Genomic DNA, 16,184 nt, shown 5'->3' on the forward strand with positions numbered 1-16,184 from the left:
TTTTAAATTATCATTGTGTCTGTGATTAAATATTCATAGTTGCTACTTTTTCAGAATCTCAATCTATTTCCCAGTTTATCTTTTAAATAAGTTTTCAGTTGGTAATATGTAAACATTGTACCTTGAAATATTCCTTATTTATCTTTTAATTGCTCAAATGTGAATAAATTGCCTCCCAAAAAAAAATATCTTGGAAGCAGATGATCTACTAGACAAAATTGAAATCCAAAGAGCACATAGAACATTGGAACTAAACCTTTTTTTAAACTAAAAACCACGATCCATAATAATAACGTTATGAAGACACACAACGAGAGAAAAATGTTAGAGCGGAAAAGGATAAAGTAAAAGAAACTACTGGAATATAAAGGACCAAAACAATTTCTATCCAGACATTAGCTTCGAGCTCTTAAAAGAAAGGAAAGAATTGAACCTGACAAAGCAGACATTATGGAAGAAAGGCAATAATTTAAATCTACGACATCCAGCAGTATTAAAAATATTCATTCCAGGGCAAAGTAATAGACTGTTCTCAGACCTGAAAGATGACCAACACTCACCAGAACAATTGCATAACAGACAACAAAATGAGAAGTATTATAAAAAACTATAAAAACAATTTACAGATATTTATAGGAGGAAAAAAGATAAGAAAAAAAGTGACAAAAGCTTTGTTACATATTTGGAAAATATATAGTGTTCCTCTGGGGTGGTGTCTTGGTAGAGAAAAACGAACTGCTATTTCAAACTTTGTTGATTTTTGCAGTTATTACCACACCCAAATAGATAAGTGAATTGTAGTTGTCTGACAAGGAGTCAAAGACAAGCCAATACGGGGGTGGGACAGTGGGGGCTGGACATTCATTATTTTGTGTACGAATATATTATTTTTTAAATTTCAGTAGGAGTTTCTAGGATAATTTGCTTTTTCTAACCATGTCGTCGTGTATTAAGATGTGCAAAAATTATTTTTAAGTTTTTCGAAAAAAAAAGATATGAAAGAGTTGAGGAGACGAGAGAGAATTGAACAAATAAGTAAAAGATTATTTCATGACTGTAAATATTAATGAAATGCTCAATCAAATAATAAAAAAAGAGGTTTCTAACTACGCAAAAAAACAGAAAGTCGACAATGCTTTTTTGCAAGGAACACATGTAACCGAGATATGACACAGCAAAATCAATAGAGGCTGTGTAGGCCATGTAGTGGAATCATAATAAAATTCTAAATGCAGGGGAGAAGCTATATTAGTCAACAAAAATCTACCAATCAATATAAAATAAATAATAACAGATCCAGCAGGTAGATATGTAATGACAAAGTGCCAGATTTATTCTGAATTTTGGAATTTACTAAACATCTATGCTTTTAACAAAACATCTTCAGACAAATGGCAGATACATGGGGTCATATCTTGCTCGGAGGGGAGTTCAACTTCAACCTGGACCCAGTGATAAACAAAACTGGAAGACAATTAAGAATAAGAATAAAGTAACTAAATTTACACTAACAGCAATGCAGGATATGAAACTAATCAATATATGAAGGAGGCAACACCAAAATGAGGGACAATATTCACATGACTCAAAAAGTAGGCAGATGACCTATTCAAGAATAGACATGTTTTTGTTATCGGCACAGATCCAATGCAGAGTTAAAAATGGAATATAAATCAAGATTATTATCTGATCACTCTCACCTATTATTAACAATTGAATAAGAGGATGTGCCAGCAAAGACATGTAGATGGAGACTAAATCCTACATTGTTAAAAAGAAAAGATTTCAAAAGATATATTCTACAGCAAACTAAAATATACTTCGAGATAAATATGGAATCAATAAAAGAATAATTCATTTCATGGGATTCCATGTATGGGCTCTAAACTTTAACAAATAGAAAATTATTTTTAGATTTTTTGTTATCTTCTCTAACGGAATACATGACCTCTTCTCTGCATGCCGACGGTGAATATTCAATTCAATATCATGCTTCCATGTAACTGCAAGACATTTCCTAGCAATTTGAAAATTGCTTATCTTTAACTCTAAGCATAATGTTTTATATTAACCAATAAAATATTATTGTTTAAAATGGAATTTCAAATTTAAATATAACTTCCTAAAATCCTTTAATATTATCCAAAAACTGTTAAACCGTATCACATTTCCAACCGACTGTAAGAAAGTTCTTACTTCCATATGACATTTAAAACAAAAATATGAAGTGACATATTAAACTTTCTTCACCGGGGTTAAATATAATTGATGAAAAAATTTCTAATGCATTAATCAGTATCGCACATTCACACTCTTAGACATACTATCTTCGCATATCAATATCTAATCATGTGGGGAGATGGATATAGCTTCATCTGTCCTGGGCGTTTATGAATAAATGTTTGTGTCGCCCTAATAAAGAAAGCTTTATGCGCATTGTTTTATGTTTTTTTTTGTGACACATATGTTGGTCAGCAGCCACGAGGTGGAACTGGCTACAGGGAAGCAGTGGAATATCACAGGGCACCAGAAAATTGGGAGAACAACACACGTTTGATATTGAGAATTGAGTTGATGACCCATTGGGTGGTGACCACGATACTGGACCGATGAAGGGCTCTGCAGCTGAAGAAAGCACATTCAGCGGACGGTGAGACAAGGAAAGGAACCGATGGAGGCCACGGGCTGATGACGACTTCGTGTAAGATATTCACAAGGGACTGCTGGAGAGTTGCTCAATAACTGGATGAATGGTTATCACGAATCTGAACTGGGAGTTGAGAGGATGCCTGTGCGCTGTTGGTGGTGGAAGAAGATCCACGAGTGAATTTCCAGAGACATTTAAGAGGCTCGTGAATGTGCCGCGTGGGAGAGTGGTGGGATGGGCATATAAATCATGTGGAGAGATTTGGTATTTCTCACTGGATATCATAGTCGATGTCAACATAATGTAGTGGATCCATTGGCCAGTTCTTGAGCTCCTTTGTGCAGAATGTGTCATTCTGAGCTGCAAGTAACAAACCTAGAGATGTGTGTGTGAGAGAGGACGGGGCTGTTGTTGGAACAGTTGTTCAGGAGACTCTCCCGCCTCCCCCAGATAATGAAGAATCACAAATATTTTTAAATTCTCACTATTTATCATAAGTGTCAGAAATAAAACTTCTCACACATGAGTCTCTTTAAAACTGATGACACGACAAGCTTTATTTACAAGTCTGTAGAGTTGGACTCAACTGGTTTCTCACCAGTTAAGCCCCGATACATACAGTGCATTGATTTTTATACCTTTATTATTTGCCCTTCCCCTTCTTATTAATACTGTTTTAATTGGTTAGTATTATAAAAACATTCTAAGTATAACTGCATTATTAATTATCACGTTCGTTACGTACGCTGTGAACTCTACATTCACTGAATTCTGTTTCTCACACTTCTTATCAATCCTTTGTCTCCTGCATGTCTCTCACTATGACCATGAAAAGATAGGTTTAAAAAAACATATTCAGCAGCTCCTTCTGTCCTTGACTGCTAGTAAACTCTCTGTCCATTCTGGCTTCCCTGTTTATGATTAATCATCACATTTTAACTTAAGTCTTTTTAACCTAAATTCTCTATATCACAATCCACCCCTTTCTCTCTTTAAAATGTGTTGAATATATGTATAGATATGAATGGGGATTCTAAGCTAGGGAAGAGAAATGTTTTATGATACATTAATCTCACGCTGAAATAAAAGTCTTACAGGGTCTCCCATCCCCCCTGGTTGCATAGCTTGTTCGACCATGGAAATCACCAGGCTGCGTAGACAGGGAATAATACAGGGCAAAATAAGTAGGAGGAATAAAATACCTCCGATGACCCACAAGAAGGTACGCCACCAGGTTCCTCCAAACCATTTGTCCATCCAATTAAATTGTGGGAAAGGATGCCAGGTTTGAACCGGTACATGGGACAATGTACGAATATTATCAGTGATTTTACGAATGGCTTTTCCATTATCATCAATCTGTAAGCAGCAGTTAGTCAAATTAAGTTTGCCACATACACCTCCTTCCGTGGCTAGGAGATAGTCTAGGGCTAGACGGTTCTGATATATAGCAGAGCGCATTTGACCTTGCTGGGATGCAAGTAATTGCAGGGCTATAGCTGTTTGATTTGTAACAATTTCAAGCACTGCTTGTAAGCGAATTATGCGATTTAACATATACATAGGAGTACGATAACCCCAAGATCCATCTTGAGCCCATGTAGCGGGACCATAATATTGAATTATGCGCTCTGGAGGCCAATCATCTCTCCATTCTCCCAAATGTACCGTGGTAGAGCGGGGTTCACGATGTAATGTATCAAAGACCTTCACGCCTAATTTATGACCGTGATCGTGGGGTAGAAGGAAAAATTCTGGGCGGATTATTCCTAGGAAACAAGTTCCACTCCACTGTGAGGGAAGACGAGTATAAGCTTTATTACCACATACCCAGAATAATCCATTTGGGGATACTCCATACCCCCTTTCCCAAACTCTTTTAAGAACAGGATTTGATTGGTATGGTCCTGTGATGGTGGAAGTGGTACAATTCCAAAACTGAATACTGCTATTAGATAGGGGTAGGCAATTAGTTTTAAAAACAGTGGATAAGAACCAAGTCTGAGGTTTAGGAAACCAAGTGAAAACACCAGGTGAAATGCGAATCCATACAGCCTTGCAGGGACTTTCTCCTACTGGGTATTTGCCGGCTCGTGAGAGACAATAAAAACCAGAGGGGACGTTAGAGAGAGACCAGGTTTCTCTTGATCTCGTTCGGTTAGTTGTCTAAATGCGGGAAATCATAGTCAATGAATTGAGAGGTTCTCCCCACCAAGGCCATTGTTCTGACATCCGTGGACCCCCGCAGACCCAACAATTAGTTACATTAAAAGTTCCTGCAATTTTAGTTGCCAGATCTACAAAAAGGTTATCTCCCCCAATTACATTACCGAAACTTACATGGTTATTTGGATGGACTCGAACTAAGTCCGGCTGTCTTAAAGGGACAGGCAATTTCAAGTGTGGAGTGTAACTTTTCATTGGAACAGTACGTTGGTGTATGCAAAACCAGAGTCCATCAGGGCATGGTGGGCTTGAGTCACCTTTCCAACCGTTAAGAGGGAAAGGAGTGGTATTAGGAATCTGTATATAATGACCCATATTATTTCCTTCTTTTTCCACACAAGGGGTATATGGATGTTGGGTGGTATTTTCTGCCCAACATTTCTCAGGAACTGAGGTATGGGAAATGAAATTACCTTCCTTTCTTCCCCAAATGTGGTCCTGAAACAGGACCACTGTATCTCTGCATTTCTTACATTTCACACCTGATAAAGACATAGGCAAACTAAGAAAAATCAAAGAACATAACAATAACATTGTGAATTAAGTCTTTTTGCGAAATCGTAAGGTAAGAGGTTTTTCTCCAGGAATACAAGTCCAATCTAAGTTCGTATCAGGGTCCTGTGGCGCCTCTACAGGTCCCTTAAATCTGGATGCGTGTGTCCACCCCTTCTCTCTTGTTCGTGCTGCAGCTTCTGTAGTTAAGAGAACTTGGTATGGACCTTCCCACTGGGGCTGGAGTTTTTCAGTCTTCCAGGTCTTGATAAGAATCCAGTCTCCTGGTTCCACTTTGTGTAAAGAAAAGTCTAGAGGCGGTGTTTGTGCTAATAGTCCTCTCTTTCGTAAATCTGTAAGAGAGCATGACAGTGCCTGTAGATAGTTCCTAACAAATATATCCCCTTCCCCCAAGGTGCGACACCCTTCAACTGTACTCCAGAAGGGAAGCCCAAACATCATTTCATAAGGGGACAGCCCTACATCTTTTCGTGGGGCAGTACGAATTCTCAATAAGGCTAGGGGCAGACACTTTATCCAAGGCATTTTAGTTTCCACCATTAACTTTGTCAATTGGATTTTTAGTGTTCCATTCATACGTTCGACCTTCCCTGAGCTTTGTGGATGCCAAGGGGTATGTAATTTCCAAGAGACCTGTAATGCATCACAAATCAATTGCTGGATTTTTGAAGAAAAATGTGGACCCCTGTCTGAGTCTATAGAATCCATTATACCATATCTGGGGATTATCTGCTCTAGGAGGAGGCGAGCTACTGTAGAGGCTGTAGTATTTATTGTTGGGAAGGCTTCTACCCATCGGGTAAAGTGATCTATTATCACCAACAGATATTTCCATCTTTGAACTTGAGGTAACTCTGTGAAGTCGATCTGGATACGTTGAAAAGGGCGTATGGCTAATGGTTGACCTCCCATGGTCCCTGTCCTCATTATCTTCTTATTAATTTTTGTGCATAGGTAACAATTTTGCACCTCTTGTTGGGCCAAGGTGTAGATTCCCTTACACACATATTCTCGAAGCACTGTGTCACATAAGGCTTGGGTGCCCCAGTGGCTCTGTTGATGCAGGTGTTTTAAAATATTGCGAGTTATTTCTTTATTTAGAACAATTCTTCCATCTGGTGTTTTCCATGTTCCATCAGGTAACTGGCTTGCGCCCAGCTGATCCATGTTCTTTTCTTCTTTAGCAGTGAAAATGGGAGCTGTCTTTATGCCTTGCCTTATTGGGATTAAAGTCAGCAAACGGACTTCTTGTTGCATGGCTGCTCTTTTGGCTTCTTCATCAGCCAGTCTGTTTCCAATTGCTGTCGGGTTATCTCCCCTTTGATGGCTTGGTATGTAGACCACTGCTATTTCTTGGGGTAATGTTAAGGCTTCTAAAGTCAGAGTAATCATCTGTTCGTGTGCCAATTCCTTTCCTCTTGATGTAATTAGACCACGCTCCTTCCAGATCTTACCAAAGGTATGCACTACCCCGTATGCGTATTTGGAATCTGTGTAAATCGTTCCAATTTTCTTTGCCAGTATTCTGAGGGCTCTTTGCAAGGCATATAGTTCACAGGATTGTGCTGACCAGCTTCCGGGTAGTCTCGTGGATTCTACTACTTTCCAAGTATTTCCTTCTATTATAGCATACCCATTTCTTCTCATTCCGTCAACACATCTGGCGGAGCCGTCAATGTAGAATTCATATCCTTCTCCCAGCGGAGTATCGCAAAGGTCTTCTCGGGTCTTGGTCTGAAGATCTGTCAACTCGACACAGTCATGCTCCACCTCTTTCTCTGTTTCACTGCCGTATAAAAACTGAGCTGGGTTGCAGCTATTAATTTTTGCAAACTGTAAATCTTCTCCAACCATTAAAATGGTTTCATACTTTAATATACGAGAATCAGTCAGCCATCGATGGGCAGTTTGTGTTAATAAAACACTCACAGAATGGGAGGTGTACACAGTCATCTTTCCTCCAAAAGTAAGTTTACGTGCTTCCTCTACCAACAGAGCAGCAGCCGCTACTCCCTGGATACACGTCGGCCATCCGCGAGACACTGGGTCCATCATTTTGGAAAGGAAAGCCACTGGGTGTCGCTGACCACCTTTTTCCTGTGTTAAAACTCCCACAGCTGTTCCTTGGTTATGAGTGACAAATAGCTGGAAGGGCTGTTTTAAAGAGGGCAGAGTGAGCACTGGAGCTCGTGTTAGGCGATGTTTCAAGTCCTCGAACCATCCCTCCTCCTCCTGGGTCCATTTCAATGGATAGTCATTTTCATTTGTCAGTTTATCATACATAAACTTCACCAAAGCTGAGTAGTCCTCTATCCATAACCTACAGTATCCTAAGAGTCCCAGGAATTGTCTTATTTCCTTCTTATTACGGGGTAAAGGCATTCTAGTGATTCCCGCAATTCGTTCAGGGGTAATTCGTTTTTGTCCTTTACTTATCTGGTGTCCGAGATATATCACAGTTTTCTCAACAAACTGTAACTTGTTTCTGGACACTCGTAGACCCTTTTTCCCCAGATAATTCAAGAGTCTAATGGTCTCTCTCCTCATTTCTTGTTCCTTGGGTCCTGATAATAGTAAATCATCCACATACTGCATTAGTTGGGAATCATCAGATTGTGGATAGTCCATCAGGATTTGTTCTAGCATTTGTCCAAACAGGTTTGGAGATTCAGTGAACCCTTGGGGCAATACAGTCCACCGAAACTGTCTCCGTCTACCTGTCCATGGATTTTCCCATTCAAACGCAAACATATCTCTACTTTCCTCTTCTAACGGACAAGTCCAGAAGGCATCCTTCAAGTCGATAACACTAAACCACTCATGGTCTGGGGGAATCCGACTCATAATAGTATAGGGATTAGGCACCACTGGGTGGCGGGTCTGAACAATAGCATTCAAACTTCTTAGATCCTGAACTAGGCGATAGGATCCATCTGATTTTTTTACTGGGAGTATAGGGGTGTTATAAGGTGACATGCATTCTTCTAATAGTCCGTCTCGTATTAAAGTCTCAATTACCGGCTGTAGCCCTTTTCTCCCTTCCAAAGAAATAGGATACTGACGTTTCCTTACCGGCTGATGACCTGGTATTAATGTGACATGTAAAGGTGGGATGTCCAGACCTCCTCGATTTCCCTCCTTATACCAGACTCTCTCGTCAATCTGCCGTTCATCCTCTTCCTTTAAAGCGCAGAGGTGGACTCGCACTTCTCCGTCCACAGGGAGAGCACCCAAACCTAGGAGAGCCTGTAAGTCCCTTCCTAGGAGGTTAAATCCAGCCGAAGGTAATAACAAGAGGTCTTGTACCCCTTCTCTTTCTTCCAGTTTCACTGTTACTTGGGGAATTATTGATACCATTCTGGGAGCTCCTTCTATCCCAGAAATTGTCAAATTACTTTTTATAGGCTCAGTTCCGATTGGCACAGTTATTACACTACTTCGTTCCGCTCCTGTGTCCACCATAAACACCACCTCTTCTCCCTTGGGACCAATTTTTAGTTTTACCAGGGGTTCCCTCTTATATTTGGTCCCTAACATTCGGAACCCCTGACACCCCTAATCTTCTTCCATAAGTTCGAGGGCAAGCAATTCCCTCTTGTATCGGGGGCATTCCCTCTTAAAGTGACCTTCCTCATTGCAGTAATAGCATTTAACAAATCTCCGGGGTCTTCCCTCTCTTGGATATTTTGGATTGTTTAGAGGAAGGTTTTGTTTTCTTTCCCCTCTGGATTCAGCATTCATCTGTCGGATAGTCTGTACCATAACCTTTGTCGCCTTCTTTTGATCTTCTTCTTCTCTCTGCACATATACTTTTTGTGCCTTTTTTAACAGTTCACTTAGGGGTTTTTCACTCCAGTCCTCCTCCTTTTCTAGTTTCTTTCTAATGTCTTGCCATGATTTGGAAACAAATTCAATTCGAATAAGCTGTTCACCCATTGGTGTACTAGGGTCCACACCAGCATACTGTTGGACATTCTTTCTCACCCTCTCCAAAAAATCAGTAGGGGACTCGTCTTTACCCTGGTGGTTCCCAAATGCCTTGGTAAAATTGTGACCCTTTGGCACAGCCTCCCGTATCCCTTTAATTGTCCACTCTCTATATTGTCTCATACTTGCCAATCCCTCGGGTGTTCGTTTGTCCCACTTGGGTTCATTTAAGGGATATTTTTGTTCATGGGGTCTAGGGTCCCCAGGTTGTTCATATTCCCACATGAGGAGGGCAGCCCGTCGAATCATCTGCCTCTCCTGGGGTGAAAATAATGTTCCCATTATTGCCTGCATCTCTTCCCACGTATATGTGTTTGGTCCCAAGAATTGGTCAAGCTGTTCAGCCAGTCCTATAGGATCTTCCAATAACTTTTTCATTTCTTTCTTAAATCCCCGCACCTCTGTACTAGTTAGGGGAACATTCACATATCCCGTTCCCCCTCCCGGTCCTCCCATAGGAACTTCTCTCAGGGGATTTAGGTTTATTGAAAACTTTGATGGTCCTGGACCAGTCTGGGATCTTGTCCAGGGTCGGTTTACCGGTGGAAGTTTAGGGTCCGACTCCCTTAATTCATCCTTTTTATCCCGGCCCCCTTCGGGGCAATCAGATTCATCACCTTTCCCCTCCGGTAATAAGCTTTCCTCGGGCGCAGTAGGCACCGGGGGAATATAAGGAGGGGGAAGGTTGTCCAGAGGTTCCCATTTCTTTTCTCCTGCCACTCTCAATTTAAAACATTCTGTTAAGGATCCTGGCCAGGGAACCCAACAAAATGCATATGCTGACTCTTCTTGATTCACCTTTGGTCTCGAATTTACATATATGTTTAATGCTTGTCTAACCCAATCCTCATCAGATCCAAATTTCGGCCACCAGACCGAGGAACCTTTAATAGGTTGTTTTGACCAAAGGAGACAATATTGGACCATCTTTTTCTTGTTTTTGTCCCGATATCTTTTACTATCCCAATTTTCAAACATTCTCCCCAAAGGGCTGTCAAGGGGTACTCCCAGGAATTGTCCTGAATTTTCAGACGAGCCCTTAGATTTTGATCCTCCCATTTTCCCACCTAGATCTGTTTATCGTTGCTGAGGACCCTCTCGCTCTGGACCCTACTCCCTTCCTCTCAGACGCCTCGTCGGAGGTGCTGTCCCTCCTTCGGTTACCGCTGAGGTTTTCCTGGGGTTGACCCCTCTCTTCTCGGCACTTCGTCGGAGGTGCTGTCCCTCCTTCGGTTACCGCCGAGGTTTCCCTGGGGTCTATCCTAGAGTCCCGCGACAGGGTTCTCACACAACGACAAAAGATCTATACTTAATCTATTCCATTAGGTTTTTATCCAAACAGGTGTATCCCGTTACACCTGTTACCCAATCCCCACACCACAATCGTAAGTCGTCACTTACCGGTGTCTTCCCGGGGATTGAACCGTCACCCTTCTCCTCTCCGTCTTGTCGTGTCACCCTGTCCGGATACCACTCGCTCAAGCCGCCCGAAGCGACGAGCAAGGGACTAGGAGCCGCTGAACTCAGCGGGGTGCACCGCCTCCGATGTCCCTCTTCTCGCCTCCCCTCACGGCCGGAGTGTAGATCCCGGACGAGCCCCCATTTGTCAGAAATAAAACTTCTCACACATGAGTCTCTTTAAAACTGATGACACGACAAGCTTTATTTACAAGTCTGCAGAGTTGGACTCAACTGGTTTCTCACCAGTTAAGCCCCGATACATACAGTGCATTGATTTTTATACCTTTATTATTTGCCCTTCCCCTTCTTATTAATACTGTTTTAATTGGTTAGTATTACAAAAACATTCTAAGTATAACTGCATTATTAATTATCACGTTCGTTACGTACGCTGTGAACTCTACATTCACTGAATTCTGTTTCTCACATTTCTTATCAATCCTTTGTCTCCTGCATGTCTCTCACTATGACCATGAAAAGATAGGTTTAAAAAAACATATTCAGCAGCTCCTTCTGTCCTTGACTGCTAGTAAACTCTCTGTCCATTCTGGCTTCCCTGTTTATGATTAATCATCACATTTTAACTTAAGTCTTTTTAACCTAAATTCTCTATATCACAATAAGCGCCTTCGCAGTCACTTATGCATCAAACTGCAGTTAATGCAGACAAGAATTATATATTGGTCCTGGTCATGTCTGCATGACACGAGGATGGGAAAAACTCTCGGACAAGTTAATATGTTTCAACTGTTCATTGTGTCGTCGCTGATGTGAAGTTTGAGGTACCTGATCCTGTGCTGAACTCCACTATTTTAAAGCATAATGATCAACCTTTCAAAAATAAACGATCCTGCGCTACTGCTGACTGAGAGGTTAGCGTCCGACTGCAGAAACCTGACGGAAATCTGTGACCTTTGCTTTCGTGCAGAAGCGAATCCGTGGGGGTTCGCATTTCCCTTCCACTGTCTCCTCATGGAATGTTCACGGATTATCAAAACATTTTCATTCAGATAATCAACACTTTAGATGCTGAAATTGGAAGGAATGATGAACATGGTGGGTCGGACGAGGGTGAAGCACAAAGGGGCGTCACGTATTGGTCAACGGGTGGCGCTGTGCTCTCTCTCTGCTGACTGTACCGCGGTTTGTTATTCCCAAAGGTTCATTTAAATTCTTGCATCTGCATCGTTGGGCACAAACAAGAATGTTGGCTGTGTTTCTGCGACGCTCATTTCTCTGGAGGTAACATCAATTACCGTTTATTGATGATCCTGGGATAGATGAAGGCTGTACATCTCGCCGCTCTCTGCTACTTTCTTACACAGTGCTGTCCCTTTCAGACTCCCCATCATCGTCAAGATGAGAGCTCCACTCACTGTCTATCCATTTTCCTCGTTGCCTCCAATGTTACAGACAATTATGATTTACTACCCGATTGTGGCTGTGTTCGGGGTCCTGGGTAAGTGATTGCACCTGAATTTGAAAGAGGTGATTTCTTCCGGCAGTTATCTGGACAAAACATGGATTTTAGCCGCCACTGTTCAAAATTTAATGCAACTTTCTGAATGACCAAGATAAAGATAATTTGGATAGACCATTTAGTGAACAAGAATTTAAGGAAGCTCTTAAATGTTTACAGAATAATACGTCTCCACGAGAGCATGGATTTCCTGTGGAAGTTTGTTAAGGAATTAAAGACTTAATAATTACTTCATTTATGCTAGTATTGTAGCTCAGTGCCAACGTCTCCGCAAACCGAGTCGCCACTTGGTGTTTCTCTGTCGAGTTCATACCCTCTTCCAGAAACCTTTTCAACGGCGAGAATTATGGTTATTCCTAACAAAGTCAGATATCCTTTAAGATCACCCTAATTTCGACCAATTTTATTGTATAACATTGTTCATAAAGTTATAGCGAAGATCTCTAATTGGGCTGTAAGATGAGATCGCAGTGATCGGCGTGGTTTAGCTATATCTGTAGGTTTTTTTAAAAAGTTTTTTTTTAATTCAGATTTGTTTTTTCTTATTTTTTGGGTTTTTTTTCTCTTTTTTCATATATTGATATTAATTATATCTTTTTTTTAGAGATAGTTGACACCCTAAACTGATCTAAAATTTTTTTTTATGATATATTTTTATTCTGTAATATTATTGTTTAATATCTCTGTATTAATTCATTACTTACTATGTATTTTTTATATCTCTTTGAACTGTATGTGTTTATAAATTATAATAATAATAAAAAGATTGAAAAAGAAAGAAAAGATCTCAGCAAATAGAATAAATATTCCGTTTGAGATGTAAGACATATTGATCAACAGTTTTCTTAAAAGCAAGACAAACATCTGAGGATATAGTAAGATTATTGTTTCAGGCACAAAGAGGCGACTAAAGTTGCATTAGGTGACATAAAATGCTTTTGATATATTCGAAAAGATTATTTATTTAAAGTTTAAGTTAAATTTTGTTTTGGATTTAATTTTGTAAATTGGATTAAAGCACTTTACAGAAGTTCTCAAGCTAAAGTATTAGCTAATAGGCAAACATCTAAATCATTTAAGTTCAAGAGGTCAAGTAGGGAAGTTCGTCATTTATCCTTGTTTCAGACGTGGCCAATAACTACTCTGTTTGCATTGAATATAGAACTTCTTGAACAATCTATTTGTATTGATGAACAGTTAAAAGTGTTTATGACAAATCAACTGAGCATAAGATTTATTGCAGATGATGTCTTTGTATGTTTGGCTCAGACACAACTCTCATTATCTGGACTTTTAAAGCAACTGATAGATTATGAAAAAGTTTCTGGTTGTAAAATAAATTGGGATAAAACTGAAGATATGGAATTAGTACAAGGTGATTATTCACAATGTAAATTAGATATATAGTTCATATGGTCTAGCAATGTGATTAAGTATTTAAGAATACTTGTTTCAGATGTGGCGGATTTCTATACCATAAACTTTATTCAGGAATTAAACAAAATTGAATTTGTGGAAAAATATTCACCTTTATACAATTTAGCGACCTATAAAGATAAAGGTAAATCTTTCAATTTAATCAAATGCAGTTTAATCTTTCTCATTAATGGAACATAATATAAATTATAGAATGATTGCAAATTTACATCTATCATAATCCCTAAGTACTCAAATTTATAAGTCCATCAAAGTTTACTAATTTGCCTAGCTTCATCGTAATTGATCATAATTTCCTTCACAAATTGGTAGCTTTTCTCCCAATTCACTTAATGTCTAGAAAATTTACCATATAATTCAAAACAATTTTGAAAATAATTTAAAGATTGTTTCGGATTATTTAAATATATCCAAAAATCATCAGAAAATAAATTAATCTTATATTCATCCTGTCCAATCCTTATACCTGTAATATTCTCATTCTGCTTGATATCCAGAGCTAACAGTTCAATGTCCAATGCAAAAAGTGCTGGCGACAAAGAACAACCTTGATGAGTTGAACGTGCTCATATAAAAAAGGAAGAAGATTCACATTTTGACGCCACCCTTGCTACAGGAGTATTATATAATGCCTTCACCCAACCAATTAATTAGGGTCCAAATTTATATTTCTACAAAATTTTATATAACAAATTCCATTCGACCCTATCAAAAGCTTTTTCAGCAACTACTGACACTACCAGTGGTAAGTTGGGTTGCTGACGTGAAGCATTGATCAATGAAACCACTCAAAGAATATTATCCGAAGCATACCTATCTTTAATAAAACGAGGCTGGTCAGAATGTACTAATGGAGGTAAATACTTTCCTAAACTATTTGCTAATAATTTCACTATTGTTTTATAATTCACATTAAATAAATATTTTAAAATAAATATTAAATAATAAATAAATTTATTTTAATAAAGAAATTGGGAGAGAAGTAGAAACCTTCAAAGGCCCTCAGTCTTTTTTTTGGTATAACATTTATTATTGCACTCAAACATGAGTCTGGTAAAGCTTTTTCCTGAGTTACGTGATTAAGAACATTAATGGTGACTTTCCATTAGGCATTTGTTGAATAACATCCTTTATTTCTAAATCCGTAAAAGGAGAATCCATCTTCCTCACATCCTCCTCCTTCATTATTGGTAAGTTTAACTCTGGCAAAAATTCTTCAATAGAACCATCGTCTCACACTCCCTCACAAGCATTTATCTTCTAATAAAATGACAAAATTGTTCATTAATTTCCTGAGTGTTTAAAGCAACTGAATTATCCTTCCTCACAGCATTAATAATCCTTTAAGCTTGTACAGTTTTCAAGTGCCATGCCAAGACTTTATGTGCTCTGTCTCCTAACTCATAACATTGCTTAGATCTTTCAATCAAATGGTCAAATAGGTTAGTTTGCAATATATTATATTTTAGCTTCAATTTTGTCAAAAAAGCCTTATTATCTTCTATAGAATTCCTCTGAAATTCATTTTGCAACTGTGCTATTTGTTTATCCAACAACTGAGACTCTCCCAGAAATTTCTCATTTTCTTTTGATTTGACGACATGGAAATGCATTGAAATCATCCCATACAATAAAATTACTCTTGACTGTATTCTTATTCAAATCTAAATATATAGCAATTTGATCCTTAATAAATTTTACAAATTTCATTTCTTTCAATATCATTTGGTTAAACATCCAGAGAAAAATAGATTGATTAACATCCGGCTCCACCCAAGGGAGTTGTTAAACTCCACCCAAGGGAGTTTAATTAGCTCCGATGATATCAAGCAAATGCATTGCAGTTAGTTGGAAATCAGGTGTCAATTTAACATTAGGGAGTCCGAAAACAGAAATTCAAAGTTGTTTACCATGAGATAAAAAAAATCATATAACTTGAGAGTATTTTTAAATGGAGTTGCATTCCGTATACTCGAACATTAGGTTTAAATGTATAAATAATTCATCTGAAAACTCTGGTCCAATGAAGTCTTCGCTTAATAAATTATCTTTGTTTGAAATGATTTTAGGAATCTTTCGAATGTTTACTAAAACAATATAATTTAAAGTATATATAATTAGTTATAGATATAACCATATATATATTCATAATTCATGATAGCATATTAGTAATTTTATATATATAGATATATATATACATATATCTATATATATATTTATATATATTTATAATTCATGATAGCATATTAGTAATTTAACTTTAGTACAGTTTATAGTTGGGGCAGGTCGAGGACCGGTGTTCAGAGGGTGTCATAAATGGGCTTTTATTCTGTAACTTTCTTTCTTTTTTCTCTCTATTCAAATCAACAAATATTCAATCAATCATTTGTAACAATGTGATATATGATTTCTATTTGTTTTATATATATTAAT

Source organism: Narcine bancroftii, chromosome 3 (genome assembly GCF_036971445.1).
Source record: "Narcine bancroftii isolate sNarBan1 chromosome 3, sNarBan1.hap1, whole genome shotgun sequence".
Classification (NCBI taxonomy): domain Eukaryota; kingdom Metazoa; phylum Chordata; class Chondrichthyes; order Torpediniformes; family Narcinidae; genus Narcine; species Narcine bancroftii.